This window comes from Hermetia illucens, chromosome 2, assembly GCF_905115235.1.
Source record: "Hermetia illucens chromosome 2, iHerIll2.2.curated.20191125, whole genome shotgun sequence".
NCBI lineage: Eukaryota > Metazoa > Arthropoda > Insecta > Diptera > Stratiomyidae > Hermetia > Hermetia illucens.
Window position 1 is genome coordinate 138328058 of NC_051850.1, and position 20524 is coordinate 138348581.

Below are 20524 nucleotides of genomic sequence, written 5' to 3' on the forward strand. Positions count from 1 at the left end.
CGCATAGTGCTAGACTCAATCTCCTCAATTGATACCTTTCACCAATGATGGGTTAGTTCAGATTCAATAATTAATGAATAACACTAACCAGGTCCTATCAAGTACATGCAGCATGAACAAGGCGAAGTCCTAGAAGCATGATCAGTTTCCGCAACATTATTTTCTTTGGGTTGCTGGAATGAATCCATTTTCCTTCATCTGTTACGACGCGATGAAGAAAACCGTTCGATTTTTGCTGCGGGAGCAGTTGTTCACAGGTGAAAAAACGACGCTCAAATCATAAGGAATACAAGTTCCTTGCTTTTTTACTTCCCGATGCAAGCAATTGGTTGGAAATGGTGGGTAACCCTTGATGTTAAAACAAGCTCTTCTTGCGTTTGGCATGGATCTTCATCGAACAATGCTTTCAATTCAATGTCTTCGCAAATTGTCAACATCGAAATCACCATCTTTGAAGCGGTGGAGGTTTCACCTACGGCAGTATCCCTGTAAAATTTTCGTAACTCCGGATACGCTTTAGCCGGCGTCTTCTCCGAATGAAATAAGAAGATCAACAATTATCGCAAATGATGATTATTTGGCATAAAATCAGATATTTTCACACAAACAAAAGTATATCACGCCAAAACAACGGCTTGTTTAACATATGTCTAAGCTTGGTGCCTGATACTTTGGTTATGTCAAACTCCACTAGCACTTACATACTACTAGAGCCATCTACTTACAAACAGCGGGAACTTAGTTGCGCACCTAATAATTTGAATTGTAGCAAAATAATACAATCCATTTGATTTAAAAAAAAACTCTAATTTACGACTTCAGCAAGCATCACGGAAAAATGGGTCACGAGCATTGTCAACTGATAAGTTCATGAACTTGAAAACATCACAATCACAATATCAATCATATGATTCATCGTCACAAACTTGGGGCTTCTTTTTGTATAGAATTCACGTTAAAAATTCTTTTGCCAGAATGGGGGCTCCAGTTGCATTTTTCATACAAATATCGACATTAAAAATGACGGACACATTCCTTCACTGAAAGAATCAGCATAACAAAAGCAACCAAGATAAAACTGGTAAAACTGTACCCAATCCTACAAATAGCTCCATTCATAGGATTCGTCCATTTCCTATTGCAATGATATGCCTACCATAAGTACAACGAATAACTTCATAAAATCTTTGACCTAAATAATTTAGATAAAGTCCATCTCCAATCATCCTTTCACTTTGAACGGTTGTAAGACTTTCATGTATTCATCCTCTTCGCATCGATTGTCATGCGGCAAAATCAAAATTAAATTCTAAATTAATCCAATTCAAAGCATATGTATAAAATCTATCACAAAATATTTCTACTGATTTTTTGCTACCAGCGGAACTCCGGTTTTAAATCCAGTAAAAACCAGGGGAGATACAAAAGATACAACAGTCACCTGTGATTCTGAAAATACATAAGCTTCATCTTGAATATTTCTCCAATGTGACAAAAACCTGAATATTATAGATTTAATATGTGATCGTATAAAATGTGCTGAGAGAGCTGCATTATGTGCTTATTATCTGCATCAATGGTATACATTCTTCGAATATTCTTGACAAGGCCGTTAGCCTAGACCCATTTCCTTGATTTTGCAAAGCGCTTTCATTTCTTCGGACTGTTTTATCTTATTTATGACAAAAGAAAAAGTATAAATTCTTCTTTCTTACCAGAAAACCATGTCGTCAGAAGTAGCAGCTCCTATTTATCGAATATGCAAATTTGCGACTTACCACTTGCTATTTTTTTCTTTTCCTGAAGAGTTAGCGACTACTTTCAATTAATCTGCATATCGCCATAAACAGATAATAAACGTTTGGTGTCACTATTATAATTAGATTCAGATGGTCCGTCTGATGGCAGAAAAATTCAATCTAGAATTCGACTTGATTTGATTGCAAAATGGATTGTGAACTACTTCTATCAAATTTGATTTTATTGGCCTTGTTTGTTGTTTTGGTCATTAACAATGGATAAAATTTCATTCTGGGTAAATATCTAAAAGCTTCATGGGCTTTCCTTTTTTTGAATATTTTTTTCTAAACGAAGGAATTGTTGTTCCATAATTCAATTAATTAATTCGTGCGTCTAAGGAAAAAGCCACAATTAAAAAGTGAAAGCGCACACAAGGGAATATTTAAATAGCGTAATTTGCATAATTTTTGATTTCACTGATGGTACCTACAATGTAAAGTTAAGAAGTTACGGAAAGCTTGTTTTATAAACATATATATATATATATTTTTATGATGATGCCAAAATTCAGCAGATGCCCTTTGTTGCTATAAAGCTATAGCACAGCCTTGGCGGGGAAGAAGGAACTTAGGGATTGGAATGGGGAAGGGGTTGAGCACGAAGGAACTGGCGATGCACTCCTTGCCTAAGCATCTGTATGTTGTAGTCAGACGGGAACACAGAAGATGGAAGTCTGTTCCGCGTTCGTATAGTTCGAGATAAGAAGGATTTGTCGTATTTCACGGTGCGACTAGCACTGACCCTTAGAGTATGGGAATGGGAGCGGCTACTTAGCAGGGTGTTGCCTTTGGGAGAGGCTTAATAAGGGATAAGACCTGATATTTCCTGGAAGCAGTGACCGTTATAATAACGATAGAGGAGAGAAGGCATCCAAATTTTGTCTGTGCTCAAGGGGCTCAATTTGTGATGTAATGCTCACATCCCCCATGAGTTTAAAATCTCTTCTTTGAACTTTATCAAGATCAGATAGTGCAGTTATACATGCACCCGCCCAAATGTGAGAGTTGTATTCGAGTATAGGTCTAACGTAAGCCTTCTAGATCTGCGCTAGATCGAATGGTCAGAAATATATTTTTCCACGATTCAGAAACAGATGTGGTCGGTCCAGCTGAGCTTACTAGAGATGCTAATACCCAGTATGTTGAGTGAGGGCGAGTCGGGAATATTCCCACCATTGACAAGAATAGATTGCGGGGAGAGGGGAGCACATATTTTATTCGAAATGAGACAGCATTGGGTTTTAGAAGCATTGAACTGAACACCATTTGCTTTGCACACAGTAATAATAGATGACATGTCCTCATTCAATGACTTAAACATGCACTCCCGGTTAACACGCAATGTACTACGACGAGAGTTAGCCAGCGAATCAAACTAATACGGAAAGGCAAGGGTGCGATTATTAGCAAAGCTGTGGATTGGATTAAAAGTGCTACTTAAGAGGTCATTAATGAAGATGAGAAAGAGGGTGGGTGACAGAACAGTACCTTGAGGTACCCCGGCATTTTGGGTATGAAGTTCTGATTCAACACCGTCCAATAAAACTCGAATAGAACGGCCATTAGTGTGTTTTTTGAAACAGTAACTGAAGAAAGGATCTTGGTAATAATGAATGCAGCAATCTATGATATTTAACTTAGTGAGCTGTATCAAAAGAATAATTAAAAAGATGTTTTGTTGCTGAGAATGAGTTCACATTTCAACTATCACATTATCCGCTAAAATTTTTCTTTCTAAAGCTGAAATATAAATTATCCTCATTTGATGGAAACTCACCACACAAAAAAATAAAGAGTCCTCCTACTTAGCTCATATTATTTTCAAGTGCAACTTAATCTCACCTAAGCGCAAAAAATAAGACAAATCTGTAATTATGAATTATTTCTTTAAATACGTATTGCAACCTCGACGGTCCAAAAGAGCACCTACAGTCGTGTCATGAAATGAAATGCTTTTCAGTTTCCTTCCCCACCTTCGGTAGTTTCGTAATTTAACAATCAAATTTAAATGAATTATAATTTTTAAATTTGGTTAGCATATTAACCCCATGATAAATGAGTCAGTGTCTTAAAAAATATTAGGCGATGACGGTTTTACGGTTTCTTACCAGGGCAGAGGCAAGGCAGCGTAACCGAAGCGGCTCGCAGATGTTAAGTGCTCCTTTAAATAATTCGCGGAACACAACATAACTGCAAATTATATTGAGCGTAAATCGACCCAAAGCTTGGCCAGAGCTGAATATATTTTTTTAAGAATTGCGGAGTCATAAGTCCGCATCCACTTAATGCCGGACTGGACCAAATGGAGAGCAATTTACTCCTCTTTTTTTTGGTACACGGACCCCTTGTTTAGGACTTAGAACCCAAATTTTAAAAATATTACGCAATGACGACTTTACGTATCTTAACTTTTCACCTGCTTTCTTTCATTTAAAAGTTTAGATCAACATAATTCCTTTGTTGTCACAGCATCTCACTAAATCCTGTAGTATCAGTTGCCACTTTCAGCACACCATCGCCATCGCTACATCTTAGGCAGGGTCTGCCTCGTCTTCTTTTTCTTCCATAGATATTGCCCTTATAGACTTTCCGGGTGGGATCATTCTCATCCATACGGATTAAGTGACCCGCCCACCGTAACCTATTGAGCCGGATTTTATCCACAACCGGACGGTCATGGTATCGCTCATAGATTTCGTCATTGTGTAGGCTACGGAATCGTCCATCCTCATGTAGGGGGCCAAAAATTCTTCGGAGGATTCTTCTTTCGAACGCGGCCAAGAGTTCGCAATTCTTCTTGCTAAGAACCCAAATCTTCTTGGAATACATCAGGACTGGCAAGATCATTGTCTTGTACAGTAAGAGCTTTGACCCTATGGTGAGACGTTTCGAGCGAAACAGTTTTTGTAAGCTGAAATAGGCTCTGTTGACTGACGACAACCGTGCACGGATTTCATCATCATAGCTGTTATCGGTTGTGATTTTCGACCCTAGATAGGAGAAATTGTCAACGGTCTCAAAGTTGTATTCTCCTATCCTTATTCTTCTTGTTTTACCAGTGCGGTTTGCTGTTGTTGGTTGGTTCATCTTCGGTGCTGACGTTGCCACCATCTATTTTGTCTTGCCTTCATTGATATGCAGCCCCAGATGTCGCGCCGATAGACGCCTGTTCGATCTGAATGAAGGGAGTTTGTACGTCTCGGGTGGTTCTTCCCATGATGTCAATATCGTCAGCATAGGCCAGTAGTTGGGTGTATTTAAAGAGGATCGTACCTCTTGCATTTGCCTCAGCATCACGGATCACTTTCTCCAGGGCCAGGTTAAAGAGGACGCATGATAGGGCATCTCCTTGTCGTAGACCATTGTTGATCTCGAATGGTCTTGAAAGTGATCCTGTTGCTTTTATGTGCCCTCGCACATTGGTCAGTCTTATTAATTTCGTCGGGATACCGGTTTCTCTCATGGCCGTGTACAGTTTTACCCTTTTTTAGCCGTATGTGGCTATCCGGCCTAGCAAGATAGTGGAAAATATCTTATAGATGGTACTCAGCAACGTGATACATCTATAATTGCTGCATTGTGTGATATCTCCCTTTTTATGTATGAGACAGATAATGGCCAGCTGACTTGTTGGTGAAACTTCCGCGCCTGGTGCGGTTGCTCCCTGTACTTTTCTAGTTCACAGACTTGTTGCTTCTCCCAGGCTTCCTTTTTTCGCGCGTGAAGTCGCTTCTCCGCTCGACGGAGTTCATGATAAATCTCTCTGCGTGCCCGCGTTGCTAGCCTACATTCATCGTCAAACCAGCCGTTTTATTAACTATCACCAAGCTTCAAAAACCATTATCCTAAATATTATTTCTCCAAAGACATCTCAGGTAAAACTTATATTATGATTACATGATTATGATTACGTAATCACGTGATTATAATCATAATCATAACCATTTACAGACGAGTGCTTTTCAAACAAAAGCTAGTTATAACCTCGGTTCCTGCATCTGGAACCAAAACCCCACAAAACAGAGCCACGCTACAGCGCGAAAATCACCGAAATTACTTACTACTTTCTCTCCTACTTCCTGTAAAATTTCCAGTAAAATATTGGAAAAAAATAACATTGTACACCTATAAGGCTATTGGTTAATAGCAAGCGGTTGTTGGTCATAACAATTGGCCAATTATTTATTGTCAAACCACTCGCAGAACAATGTTAGTCAACATCGACGTTCAAATGATATTTTTCGACCTAGAACAATCATAAGACATATTTGCCTAGCATGAGTTACCAAGTCAACGATAACTCACTCAACAGCGAAGGCCAGAATCAATAAAATTCCGCAGATGAATTGCAGACCATTTAGGGCTCATGCAAGGATATGAACTAGCTAGTCTCCTATTTAATCTAGGAATAGAACATACGATATGAAAACTGCCAGTGAACACAAAAGACACGCTGCTATACAAGTCCTGCCAGTTGTTCGATACACAGACGATATAAATATCATCAGCGAAAAAGATTTTCATGAACTTCGAAAAAACAGCGAACAAAATGGGTTTACAAATTTATAAAAATAAGATAAAATTGTTAAACAAATAAGAAAAAAAACAAAAACCATCAGACAAATATGACAAATGACAGTAATATACTGAACAACTTCATATATTTGGTTGCGCAACCAACGAAAAATGAAAACGAAAAGGACGAAATCAAATAATGAATCCAATTTGCAAGTAAGGGCTTCTAGTTGGTCGCAGTAATTTTTAAAACTAACTTCATTTTTCCATTCGTATATAAAATATTCCTTCATGCTTTTTTTTCAAACCACAAGAAATACATACATATTACATGTTTCCCTGCGGTCTCTCATTCGTGAACTCACTTTGTTGCGGTATTGACGAATTTATACGTTATGATGACGCCATACACATTTTAGATGCACGAATTTCACCTTCCATAACTTTGTTAATAATAGTTGAATTTCCTTCAAACTTTTCAAAGTTATGCATTGTCCCTTGTGCGAGTGCCAAATTTTGTATTTCTAGGGGGTTTCCAGCTAATTTTCTAAAATATGCTAATATACTATTATTAACTTTATTTGGGCAGATATCGAAACAGGATATATTTTGAGGCTTAGATTTCGTTTGGATAGACCAGTGTGGTTTTTCAGATTTTCGGTAGGATTGATTCTGAGAACGAGACTTGTTACACTCTTTGAGAGTCATATTTGGAGCCCCCTAACTCCCCTATGTTTCATCCGAGATCAAATATCAAATCAGTTTCAGAAAGTACTAATTGAGTCCTTTTATTCGACACCCTACATGGCCACGTCCTGTAAAAAAAAATGTGCACCCTCGATTCACATATACGGGGAACCCTCCTTGAACTTAACACAAAATAGCGTCACTAACTGTATGTAAAGGACACAGCAGACCACACGCTCGAATAAATCGTATATGACAGACAGACAGACGGACAGACAGACATCGACTCGACTCTAATAGGGTTTTGCTTCAGACAAAACCTTAAAATGACGAAGGCAACTAATGGTTTCGTCCAAGGTAAATGCGGCTTCTATGATTTTACGGTTATGAAAAGTGGTCCCTTCCACAAACTTCCGAGAACTCGTTTACAAGATTAAGTTTAGGGTTCTATAGAGAATAATAGTAGTAAAACGAGATGGGAATAGTGGACCAATTATAACAAGGAGCTGTATGAAATATTTGACGAGCCTAAGATGTTCAAAGAGAGACAGCACTCGACGAAGACCGAAAGGAAACTGAAAACGTGCTGGTCACATTAAGCAAACAAAGATAACACATTTCTGTTCGAATTTTGGAATTAGAGGATGTGATTGAGGTATCCGGAGTGTTAAAGAAAAAGGATCCTGAAACTTAAGGTTCGAAATAGCTTTACAGGCGACAACGATAGTTTCCTGTGTATACCATTACTTTTCATTGAAATTCATTAAATTTATTTAAAATGCAAAGTCACATATCCTATCAATCCCAATATACTTTTATTTATTGAACTCCTAAACATTTGATTTTGATGTTCAGCATACAACGGCAACCACCAACCCCATAATCGTACCAAATCACTTTGCTTTCAATAGTCCCATTCTTTCAATTTGCTAACTTTCTCCATGATTAGTTTCAATTTTCCACCAATAGACATAAAACAATTTCTTGAACAGTCACCAACTTATAATACAAAAAGGACAATAGCTTACATCTTACGAAATTAACCCACTTACCCCAGACAGCAATAGTTCATCAACCAACCATGAATTTCTTTCTAATATTCAAAAAATGCAAAACTGCCAGATACCAAATCTAACAGTGCACATTGTATTTCAAATGATTATATTCCACCAATTCAAATCAAACATTTCTTATTGTTTTGTGGAGAACAGCCAAGTCTAATAATAAAACATTGTGATAGATACTAAATCGAAATCGTTAGGAACAACAAACATGCGATTTCTCGCATAAATTTCAATGGTAGTTTCGCAACGGTATCAGCAAAACAACCCAGCGGCATAGAAGTCCAAAATGACGGATTTTGATTCATGAAAATTCATACTAACATGGAGTAGCGAAAACTAAAATGATATCATACTCCAATGTCCATAAAAAATGAATCGAAATGAATCGATCGAAACAAAAACTTTCTCTTTGTCTATAGTTGCTTTGACATGGCTCATTGCGGTACGGATCATGGTATCTACAAGTACTCTTAGTATCTTTACTTTGTACAGTAGTGCACCAGTATCTTCCAAATTGCATGCAGTTGGTAAACCAAATATTGGTACGAAGATGCACCATGTACTTTCGGTGGAAATTTGTTAACTATTATTGTGTAGAGATAGAGACGTGTATTTTGTGTTCACCAAGAAAAGGTTCTTCAAATTTGTTAATTGCATAGCCCACATGGAAGGCTTTATATTGATATTTACGGACTACAAGCATTGAAAACTCCATGCAGAGGGGCAAGCGCATGGTGCAAATTTCAGACTGTCGGGCGGAGGAAAACACATTTCTATTCATAATAACCATTTTCACCATAATTTATACACAGATCAGGAACACAGCTTCATCAAGGCATAACAGGTAATTTTTAATTAACTTTCGTGGGCTGAGGATTCTAAATCGCCCGCATTATCCGACTAATATTTTTTCTTTCTACGCTTTTGTTAAAGTTTGTATACTCCAACTAAGTTGCCATTGTGTTGCAAAAAAAAGATATTCGAATGGGCTTATCTACTCACTGATGGGAATGGGAACTATTTGGTCGATTTGAGAAATCTATGGCTAGGATTTATGCATGCTAGAAATACCAGGTAAAATATCTAACAGAAAGCATCTTGAAGCTTAAAGATGTTAAGCGATATCGGGCGGTAACCTCACAGCTTCTGGCAAAACCTACCATCAAAAAATCGTATGACCAACTCTGCATGTATATGAATTTTAATCTGTTGGTAATTATAATGCTCTTCACTGAATTTTCAAAAAGCATCATTTTTCAATCTTCCATTATATCTATTCATACCTCCCAAACCTACTAACAAAAATACGCATTCCCATATATCTCGGCTTAAGTCATAAATATGACCTCAACCCACGCTTTATAAAACACACTAAAATTAACAACAAATATCTGCTGCCATCACCAACCAACTAACAATTCAACATACAAAAAGGTTGTTTAAAAACAGTCATAACTTCACAATTCCGCTAGTATCTTATTATAGTACTATCTCGATTCAAAGAGATTCAAAGAAATGAAATGAAAAACGTTGAAAATTACTAAGGCAAATCATCACTGAATAACTTTCACTTACGCTTACATCCATCCTCAATACACAAACGGAGCGCCAAAGTTGTTGCACCAAGCGGAACTGCTCCATCATATAGTTATATCTATTGCGAAAGATGCTTCCGAAGGTAGCAGGCATGATCTCCTCTTGGAGACCTAAGGCCCCTTAGGCCAAGTACAAGACAGCAAGGTAACAACAACGAGAGCATCACAACATGCATCTCTGTGGCAAGAAAACGTGAATGGAGTCAAAGCTGGATGGATAGCTGGAATGAACCATTAGATATCTGGAAAGAGAAAAAAAATTGTGCATTGAATACTGATTCAGTCTACGGACGTAGACATTGTGAAACTGGAATAGGCCTAAAATGTTTTTCAGACAAGATAGTTCCAGTTATAAAGATAAAACTAAAGCTAGGCCAGTGATGTTAGCTTCAGCTTGAAGAGATTGTACTGACGATATCACTGGTGTTATGTGGTATATGGCTGAACAGTTAATTTCACGTAATGAAATTAATGTGTGTAGAGAAGATAGGCGGCAATTGGAGCAGATATTTTATTTGGAAAAGTAGTTACATAACATCTCTGAAGATATTTTGCTCTGCAAGCTGTAATGGAAAGTTAGTTAGCAGATAATCTAATCATGAAGGTTACTAAAACGTGCTAAGTACCAACTTGAACTAGATGATAAGAACATAAGAGGAAATAGAGATGTTTTAGACTACTTAATTTTAATTGTATTACAACAACGCCATTCGCTATACTTTCTTTCTTTGAATGTCCACATCTTTTAATTTGCTCGGTTTTGTACCAGCCATTTCTTTCTTGGCATATTCTTATAATCACTGCGTGCGTGGTGCTAGAAATACCATACTTCCCGTATGAACTTAATGATCCATTACCATTTACATCCCTTACTCCTCAAGGAGCGTCTGACGAGCCTCTGCCCTGGTACAAAACCGTAGCCGTCTTCGTCCCTCTTTTATTTTTTTAACTTTGGGATTAACCCCAAAAAGAGGAGTTCTTGGACCATAAAGGGTAGGAGCAAGTTGCTCTCCATTTGGTTCGGTCCGACATCAAGTGGATCCAGACTTAGGACTCATCAATCCCTAAACAAAAACTGACATCGCTTTCTAACCCCTAAATTCAGTAACAGACCAAGTTGGTAACCGAAAACTTGAAGCTTGATTTATGAAAAGTTTTGGAGATTTTTTGATGGAGAAATATTTAACTGCATGATTCTATATAGTTTGTAATATACATATATTAATTGAGTATGTTTGACTATGCACTGCAATGCGATGCTGACGTTTTATAACTTGGAATGCATACGTAAATACCTGCGGTATCGGCCTAACCCTACGGCACTCTTGGGACAAAGATCAGTCTGGTAACTACAATCAAAGTGTGACTAGCATAGTGGTATTTTGTGGTACCAGTAGATGCGAGGCCTACTAAAGGCCCTACCGCAACTAACGGGTACACAGTCTTCAGGAATTTTCCTGAAACATATGTCCTTTAAGGCTATTTCGGTTCCCTAGTACAAGATAACCTCTGGTGAGGCTTCGTGGTCGGTGCCACTTCAGAGTCCTGTGCATACTCGGGTATGTTTGCTCTACTGGACCTAAATACATTCACCAACTGCATCGCGATCAGCAAGTCAATGTGAATACATTGCATCCCGGTGTCACCACTTTAAGGTTCCCCTTTGCCACCTTTGAGAAATACCATACAGGTATTTCGCGGGAACAGTAAATTTTGGCCTGCTTTACCTTTGTTAATAATAGCAGGATTTCCAGCAAACCTTTCCATATTATGACCAACATTATCACAAACTTTATGGGTTTGGAGGCCAAGGGCGTCATATATAAAACATCACCATATTTGTTTTTCCATTATTTGGGTGGCTAGTTTTTCCCGTACTTCTCGACATTGAAAACTATGTATATTAAAATTAAAACCTTTTTCCAAAAGTGTTAATCAAGACCCTCCATTTGTTACCCACAATACCTATGCCTAATGAATAAAAAAAAATTCATGGGGATCACCGGTAAACTCCACATTGAAAAATCGCACGTTCACTGCGTACACATGAATTCACAGTTTTTACATACCCAAATTTCGTGGCAGCGGCTATCAACGAAAAGCGAATGTAATGGACAGATTGGCAGATGGATAGACAGACAGACAAACAGTAAACCAATTTTGAAAGGATTTTGGGTGTCCTCAAAGCCTAGAAAGTGCTTAAAGATGCAAGATATATAGTACATGTGTGCCATAGGTACATATAAAATATAGTTGTTATCTCTTCTATATGATCTTGCTTTTTCTTTCGAGCGATAAGCATTACTTTTTTCTCGGAAAAACTTAAATTCAGCCTGCTATAACTTTGTTAGTAATAGTAGGATTCGCACCAAAATAGCAATTTATCCAAATAAGAAGTTTTTGAAAATGAGCCCTTTCTTACTTTAAATCTATACTTTCCGACCTCCATTTCGCTCTTTTGTAATCTACAGAAGACATGTTTAAGATCCATTCATTTGGTGTTTAACCCCTTTTATGGATTTATGGGAATTCCTCCAGTAGAATTGCTAGGTATGCCCACCAGATTACTTATCAATAGGCGTAACCGTTCCGGAATAAAAGCCGCGTAACAGACAGACATTTTGAACTTTAAACAGCAACTTGCGCCAAGACTTGTAGCGCCATCAAGAATGGTGCCAAATATCGCAAACTCGTAATACACTCGCAGGCTCCTTCTAGCCAAATTCTGGAGAGATTAGATATTGTCTGCTATTTGTAGTCTAGCCTCATATTGATAGACCAGTAGCTTCCTCCAAACTACAATTTTTATTTTTCTATGTAGATATATATTTCGGGAGCAACTTACCCCCTTTGGAGGAAGCTACTGGTCTATCAAATTCTGAAGCTTTGGAGAGTTACAATGCGTATCGCACCCAATGTCTAGATAATAAGTGCCATTTTCAAAAGTATCACCCTAAGGGTATTTTATGCCTCCAGGACCGCCTCAAATGACGTACCACACACCATCGCCTGCTGGTATATTGGGTAATTTTGCGTTTGGATGGTTTTCTGTTCTTTGGAAAAGCCTGCAAGTCGATTTCTTTGTCCGGCAAGTTAGAGGTGGTAGCTATTTTTTCAAAGTCAACGGTGGTGCTAATTCTGACTTGAATTTGTCTCAGTTAGTGTTGAGAAAAGATCTTATTGTGGTTTGCAGCTAGTAAGATAAGGACAATCAAATTCAACTAAGACATAGTAGGTAGGACGTACCTGTAAAATTCTATCTTGGATGATTTCACTTGAAAACTTTGTCTGGTTCTATCTGACAGCAGGAAGTAGGCAATGAAGAATTGACTTGCAGGTTTGTTAGTGCTTCCAGTAAAACCATCTGAAGATAGGCTAACTTATAATGGTGTTGAATTAAATGGATTCAAGACCAAGTTTTCTCCATTCTGATTAAGTGCCGCATCGTTCCAAGAAGTGTTTCTGAAAGTGAAGCCGCCACCGAAGATGCGGTATTTGGAATTTAACTAGTGATTTTCCAAGATATTCAAGACATGACCCATTTGCTCGGTTCATTTGATACAAACGAAAGCTATCAAAATCCTAACTATTGACGCAGCAGAGGCACAAGTGAGCAGAAATTATAGTCTTCTCTGACTAAAAGGGCAGCGCCTGTGTTGGAGTCATTCCGAATACTGTTAAATGAGTCCCTGAAATGCAGATCCCAAGGACACCAGCGGTAGTTGGCGGGATGTCTCGATTGACCACAATTGGGGCAGTATAGTGTTTCTGTGTTGGGACTTGGACATTACCTACAAGGATGGCTTTTTGTACACTTAACGCACCTGTGTACGATCGAACAGTTCTGGGCAATGTGCCCGAAATTCTGGCAGTTGAAACACACATCAAACATCACCAAAGTTCTTTAATTACTTAAAGAAGACTCAAAGTGTCGATGAATAAACCTGATTGGAGTGAAGGATTCCCTGTGTGGAAACCCTTGTCCTTCTTTGTCAAAAAATTGATGAAAGGACCCAATTTTAATAGAAGGTGCTCCATTTTAAGATCCAGAACGATATCCTTAGGACTCGTTTGCCTGTGGAGACCTTTAATAATAGGGGACTGAGTCCTCAGGGTGGGTAGGATGCTTATGTGAAAAGTGAGAATATTTTGCATGGGTTGGACTCAGCAAAAACTGGGAGCCCTATCTGCCTTTGTATACCTTAATAATACTTTTAGAGCTGTCAGAAATGGCGCAACATTTAGGTTATATCCGAAGATTTCCGGAATTTTCATTTTTTGCCTTGACAGTTGAGTAAAATTAACAGGGACAGGTTTCTTCAGGAATAGTTTCAATTTTAGTACTAACATTTTTTATTTTTCCTTCGTCGGATGACAAAGATGAACAGGTCCCTGTCAGGAGGAATACCGTCGCTTCCCTCCTTGTCTGTCTTCCATCTCTTTATGGGTTCAGAGATTTCCCTACACAGTTTGTGAACTTTAGCAATATGCTGACGATCACATTATCTACATTAAAATTCATGCTGCTCCTTCAGAATGTAATTTTTGGGGGAAAATGCCGTCACGTTTATTACTAAGAGCTGACGAGTCTAGAAAAGTCCTCATTTCCTCGATACTTTCACCCCTTTCCATAAGCTCCAGCTAATTTGCTATTACAGCAACTAATATCAACATTTTTACACAACAGTGAAAATTATTGTTTGCAATATACCAGGGTCATACACTTTATTTATAAACACATGTGTTTCTCGCTGTTTAATAACCGCGTCCGCTAGTTACTTATGATGGAGAGTAGCAAACAAAATTGTCTATTTGAAAGCTGTATTCTACTTTTTACTTCTTATATTTCGTATACATCCTTCGATAACTAACTCCAAAAATATGCAAAGTTGATAGCTTTCTCCAATTTGTATTCACCAATTGTGATATTTTGTCTAGCTAGCATCTGTTTTCTAGTTTCGGCCAGGATCGTGACTTTGAGGTTCCACCTCCCTTACTTCATGAAGATATCTTTGGCATCGAATAAGGATCGCAATAAGGTTAAGTTGAAAGGCCTTGCCACCAGCAATTTCCCTTACTTGAGTATGTTCCGCGTTAAAAATGGAACAATTAGATTGTTATAAATTCGCGCCGGCGAAGTTAACCTTAAATCTTAAACTGGAGCACAACTTCGTACAGCGTTTTGTGATCGATTCTGTCGTATCCTCCTTCAAAAGCGACGAACATTATGATAGACATCCACGTTTAACTTCCAGAACTTCTCTAATACTTGCTTTACAATGACGAGCTGACCTATTATTGAGTGTCCACCTCTGAAATCTCTGGTAATCCCGACGATTTTCAGCCTGTTTTCCCGGATTTTAGTTAATACTTTGTAGGACGAACAAAGCAATCAGATATTCCTACAAATGTCGCACGCAAAGTCGTCACTGTTTTTCTAGATTGGATAGATAATTCCGTCTTCCTTCCGTATTTGCTTTTACTATGTACTCTGCAGGTACATCATTGTCTCCAGCCGCTTTAATGCTTTCAGGTCGTTCATTGCTGCATGAATCTCCTATGGAGACAGGGGCCGGCTCCACTTTCAGTGTCCTCTGTTAATGGAAATACCAACGCACCCGTCGATATTGTGTTGGAACGGTTGAAGAGATCGTTTGTTTCGTTCAGATGCAAAATTGTCATTAAAAACGTGCCGCGCGTTGTCAAAGTGGAGTCCTTTTTTGTACCAGTATAATATAGGATATTCTCCTGTCTGTAAGCGTCGTTTTTTCCTTTTCTGGCTTCGTAGCAATCGTTTTCCATGTGGGATTGTCTACCCTAGCCAACCCTCAACAACCAGAAAGACCAGTTATTACAGTTTATCTCGTTTTTAGACGCTGAGAGCTCACTTCTGTCTCCGCCTGCGGCTTTTCATTGGGAAGAAACTCCCAGTGATCACAAGTTGGGAGTGGAGATAGGATTGGCTAGCAGTATTGGTGGACCTAGATCTAAAATTGAGATATCTAGGGCTCCTTTCTAAGACAAGCCTAGACTGGATACCAGTAGTTGTACTGTTGTGGTAATAGTGCTCCTTTTCCCTATCCATTATTTCACGACACTACTCGTCAAGCCAACCGTTCCTTCATTCCAGGACCCATTCTCAATTTTATCTCCACAACAATTTGAAAGGCCACTTCTTCTAATCCATATGTCGTTGACGGGGTTATTTTATAAGCCTGCACCACTGGTTTTTTTAAAGTTTGTGTATGGAAACCATATCCATATGGTAGTGAAAGAGCAGTACGGTGTTACTTTATTTTAAGTAAAATGGACATAAATAGATTTAGCATAGCTCAAACCGATTCTCCATTTCAATGACTAAGGTTCTATTTCGTCTGCTGTTGTTACCAAGCTTGTTAAACCACCCCTTAGTCACCAATAGCAAGTGAAGGTCTGAGAAAAGATGTTTTCTTATTTTGCTTAAAAACACTGCTGTTACAAGGAAGATGTTAGAATGGTTTGCAAGGCCTAAACAGAAGCGACCTTGGTGGAAATGAAAATCCACGCCCACATTTATTAACTTATGTGGCTTCTACCATAAATTACAAGTCGCCAGTCAAGGACTACAGGGCTGTGGGTAAAGCGTCCCTTAAAATGAGTAATATCCAGGCTTGTAGTATTTAACAAATTTGCCAATATCACAATATCTTGCTTCGTCAAAAATGTAAATTAAGAATCACGAGATAGTGCGAACCAAACAGAGAATTAAAAAAGTTCGCATGGGTAATCTCAACTACCCCCTCTACAACATTGAATAAAAGGTTCAATTTATAATTACAGCTAAATAACCCAGAGCTTCAATTTTCTCGTCTAATCTAGGAATTGGGGTGCTACCCTATTCAGAAGAAATTGGATTGGCATTTTAACCAAAATAGAGACACTGACTTTTCTTCGCCTTTAACATCACTAATTAAGTTTCATTGTATGCTGTACCAATAACATCCTTTCAAAAATCTTCAAAAATTTCTGTTCATCACCTGTAACAATAACACAAAAACATCTTCCAGAAATTTTCAGGTCATGCAGCCAATAGAAAAAATACACCAAATCAAATCAAATAACATGCCAATAATGCCATCGAAATGCAAAAACTTTCATAAATTCCTCTTTATCGATATAATTTGCATTTTCTCCAATTGGCACCGTGTCACATGATATTTATCTATTCATCAAGCATTGTAATCCGATTCCACAATATTCTACTTCCTATACATATCCGAAACAAAAGTAAAATTTGCCGATACTAATGTCCATTCTCTCTTGACACTCCCCTACCGATATCTCCACACACCTCATCATAGTAGTGCAAGGAGTAAAAACACACAGAAAGCATGAAAAAAAAGAAATAAAATAAAATGCCTATAAGAAATACCAATTCTCTCGCGCGTCAAGTTTTCCCGCTAATATAGTTGAGTGGTTTCATATCAGTAGGTTAATGGAACAAAATTCTTACGTTATTCGTTTTACTTGTTATAGAGTTTATACCTACACAGCGTACATACATATGTACTGAATATATGCAAGTTGTGCCAACTTGAAATCTCACACAGATCTCTTCGTGCGTGCTTTCGTCTGGCTGGCCTGCAGAAGAGTATGTTATGCTTTTGCTCACGAACCATCAGCTTACCAACTACTAATCTCTCCGTTGATTTCTTCTGAACTTGAATAGCTAAGAGTGTAGCGACTATGAAAGTTCCATGCCACTTGTTTCAGTGAAAAGTTGACTAGTTGGGCGAAATCCTGCTCATTTCCAGGAGGATTTTTACTAATTGAATCAAATGGATTACCACCAAATCTTCAACGATTTATAAAATTGTGATAGATCGAATTTAACTGGGGGAATATTAAACAATTTCTTCATGTAGTGCTCGCCGCTGTTTAGTAAAACCACGAAAAAAAACCACAATTGCAGACAAATTGCTTTAAATACCTTAAATCAACAACCAACCAGATCCATCGATCATCGGCATTTTTCATAACTAATCACAATACCAGCCCTACCGCACTACCCAAAAATTAAAAACAAAAGACTTAAGTCAGTAACCTGTTAATACAATTTCTTACTCTCTAAAATCTCTCCGCCACAAGTTTAGCTTAACCAATTAATCACCATTAACTAACGCCCCAATCGCGATTTCAGCTTTCGATCTTTCTCCAAATGTGGATTATGCACTGCTCTCTTCGACTAGTCTCAATGCCACTGAATTGTCTTACCAGCTGATGATCATCATCACCACCATCATCATCGCGGTGAAGAAAAGAAAAACACTCTTTGAATGGTGTGGCAGCAAGACTTTCAGGTGGTGGTTACCGACAAATCCCACCGTTTTTACTGATTCCGAATGCAAGATCGCGACCACTTCTAGTGAAAAACACTAACCAAGTTGGCGCAGTTTGAATTTGAGATCGCGACGGTTAACGTCTACAACGTGCGCGCGGGCCAAAGTGTGGTGAAGATCAGTTGCGCGGATCACTCGATGATCCAATCCCGGGCAATAGTCAATATCTCAAGTCTTTCCATTCAATCATCGTATGCACCTGATCGTGAATCTGATTCAAGGAGAATCGCAACTTAATATATTTTTCGTCTTACAACTAATGCGAAACGCCTTTTTAAAAGATTTACGGTAATAGGGCGTTTGGGATCGCGACATTGCGATCATGATCTTCTATTGGTTACCGTTTAATTGACTTGTCGTTATAACAATTGATGATTGACGTGATCGGTTAATAATCATTTTTACGGGCGGCCTAAACGTTTTTGGTTGTTTGATTTTTCTTTCTTAATAATGATCTTGTCATTTAGATAATGATCGAGAAAGAGAAAGCGGTTGCTTTTAGTGAGTGATTTCATTTTTGCCCAAGTGATTGCGGATAGGCGACATACTTAATTAGGCACACACAAATAAGTCCGCTTTAATAAATTGTGCAATAATCCCAAAAATATTTTGTTTTTAGAAATTTATCTTCGACAAAATTAATTTTAAGTTATATTGGCCATCACATAGCGACGTCCTAAAATTGTTTATAAGGAAAATTTACTTCTCAGTCTTTTTGAAAGGTAAGAGTTTTGAACAGACTGCTAAATTGCAATTTATAGTTTTATAATTTAAAAAAATCGTTTTCTACCTGTTACCTATCACGTTCACTAGAAAGTTAGACAACTCCTTCAAAGAAAGTATATTCAGCAAAGTTTGCATCTTTCCTTTGAGCATTTCACTAATTTACTCGCATTAGATATATCCTATCGCATCTACCTTGCAATCTTCCTTTTCCATTTCAAAACCCGGATCTGTATTAAAAATGTCAAAATCAACCTGAACCTTGTCTAAAGCTGGGGAAAATCTTGGAAATGTTGTCTGAGATAGAAATTTCGTGCGCATACATAATTGATAAAGCTCATCGAAAGATTTCGGATAGTGCAAAAACAAAATTGCTGGTTACTCGCTACAGTCTTTAGTCTGAGCTTTCATAGTGATTGATGATGCTTGGAAGATGTAGTGAAATGCATGGTTTGAATGAGAAATTTTCTCAAACAATTTCTCATTGATTAAGACAATTTCCATAGCAGAGGAAATGAATAGCAGGTTGTGAAATATTATGTATGGTTTCCTATTCTCGTTACGGTCTTTCTATGATATTAAAAATGCTGTTTTGAAAAATCAAATTGGTACATCCTAACTATTCGAAAGTGTCATAAAAAACACACTAATCTTATGAATTATCGTTGCGAAAATTTTACAAATTAATTTAGACATTATATTAATTTCTTCATCAGGAAAACTCAGGTGTCACTAATGGGGCTATTTAAGATAATTTATTTCCACTAAATCACCGGTTAAGCCTCAAATTTCATCGGAGAAAGTCCGCATGCATTCAATTAACTATCTAACAAGTCTTTTGAACAAATATGGAATAACAAAAAAAATATTAATACAATACTTTCATTGAATTTCGTATTTCCTTTTTCGCACTAACGCTTTTCATCTCTAGCTTACGCAACAAATGCAATACGCATTGCAAGATAATTTCCATTTTCACTGCCTGAAACAATAAAATGTTTCATACCCAACAATTTTTCGGCAATTAAAAGAAAAGAAATTCATCGTCACTTTCTCGGATTTCTTCCCCCGAATCAGGAAAAAAGATGAAAATACCACAAACATTTTATTTTGGTTTTTATACATTTTTTTCTTCATTTTTCTTCACCAAATTAAAACAACGTAAAAGAAATAAAAAGCACATTTTCATTGATCGTCGTCTACTTTATAAGGAAGTAGTGGTAACGGATAGGTGAAAGTGCTTGATATTATATTAAAATTATTAGCTTTTTTATTACTTACATTCCGGTATCAGTGGTAAAGCCGACCAAATGAATTCCCTCTCATTAATCATTGGTCGGTTGGTCATTATGATGTTTTTATGATTTTTCTTTCGGCAATTAGCTTTCAAGTTTTGGGTTTTAGTGGTTTTTTTTTCATTTTTCCTTGTACAATTATGATGATAGCTGTCACTTTGTGCAAATATATATTGAATAAAAATGGTTTTTATTAAGAGGAGTGCCCGGAAATTAAAAATTATTTCGCTATGATAATCACGTAAGCTAATCAGGGCTAGCCCCTAACACAGTTGAAGGAAAAAAGATAAAATTACTTTCGTATTTCTGTAAACTTTTATTTACTTCTCTTGGTACAGAATAGAGAGTAGAGTAATATATAATATGTAGTAAAGGAGTGGGTATTATGGAATACTATTCCCGCCTTATGGTTGCTATAGACCAAAACATAGGGCATTGCGCACGATAAATAGCAAATAATGAAGTATT

The 20524-nt window shown here is 37.6% G+C and overlaps 1 protein-coding gene and 1 long non-coding RNA gene across 3 annotated transcripts in view; one reads left to right on the forward strand and one right to left on the reverse strand.

The window, feature by feature from the left end:
• Positions 1 to 9412: 9412 nt before the first annotated feature.
• Positions 9413 to 18018, reverse strand: LOC119649650. Its single transcript, XR_005249165.1, has 3 exons — positions 17810 to 18018; positions 9641 to 9902; positions 9413 to 9552 (listed from the first exon to the last, which is right to left on the reverse strand). It is a non-coding gene; the product is annotated as an uncharacterized LOC119649650 (long non-coding RNA).
• Positions 18019 to 18066: 48 nt separating this feature from the next.
• Positions 18067 to 20524, forward strand: part of LOC119649649 — a 33834-nt gene continuing 31376 nt past the window's right edge. Inside the window, exons 1-2 of one of the 2 annotated variants that reach the window (XM_038051903.1) lie at positions 18067 to 18539; positions 18658 to 18760. The gene's annotated coding sequence lies outside the window, so the exon portion shown is untranslated. The remainder of the gene's footprint in view (positions 18540 to 18657; positions 18761 to 20524) is intronic. The other variant, XM_038051904.1, reaches the window with a different exon arrangement.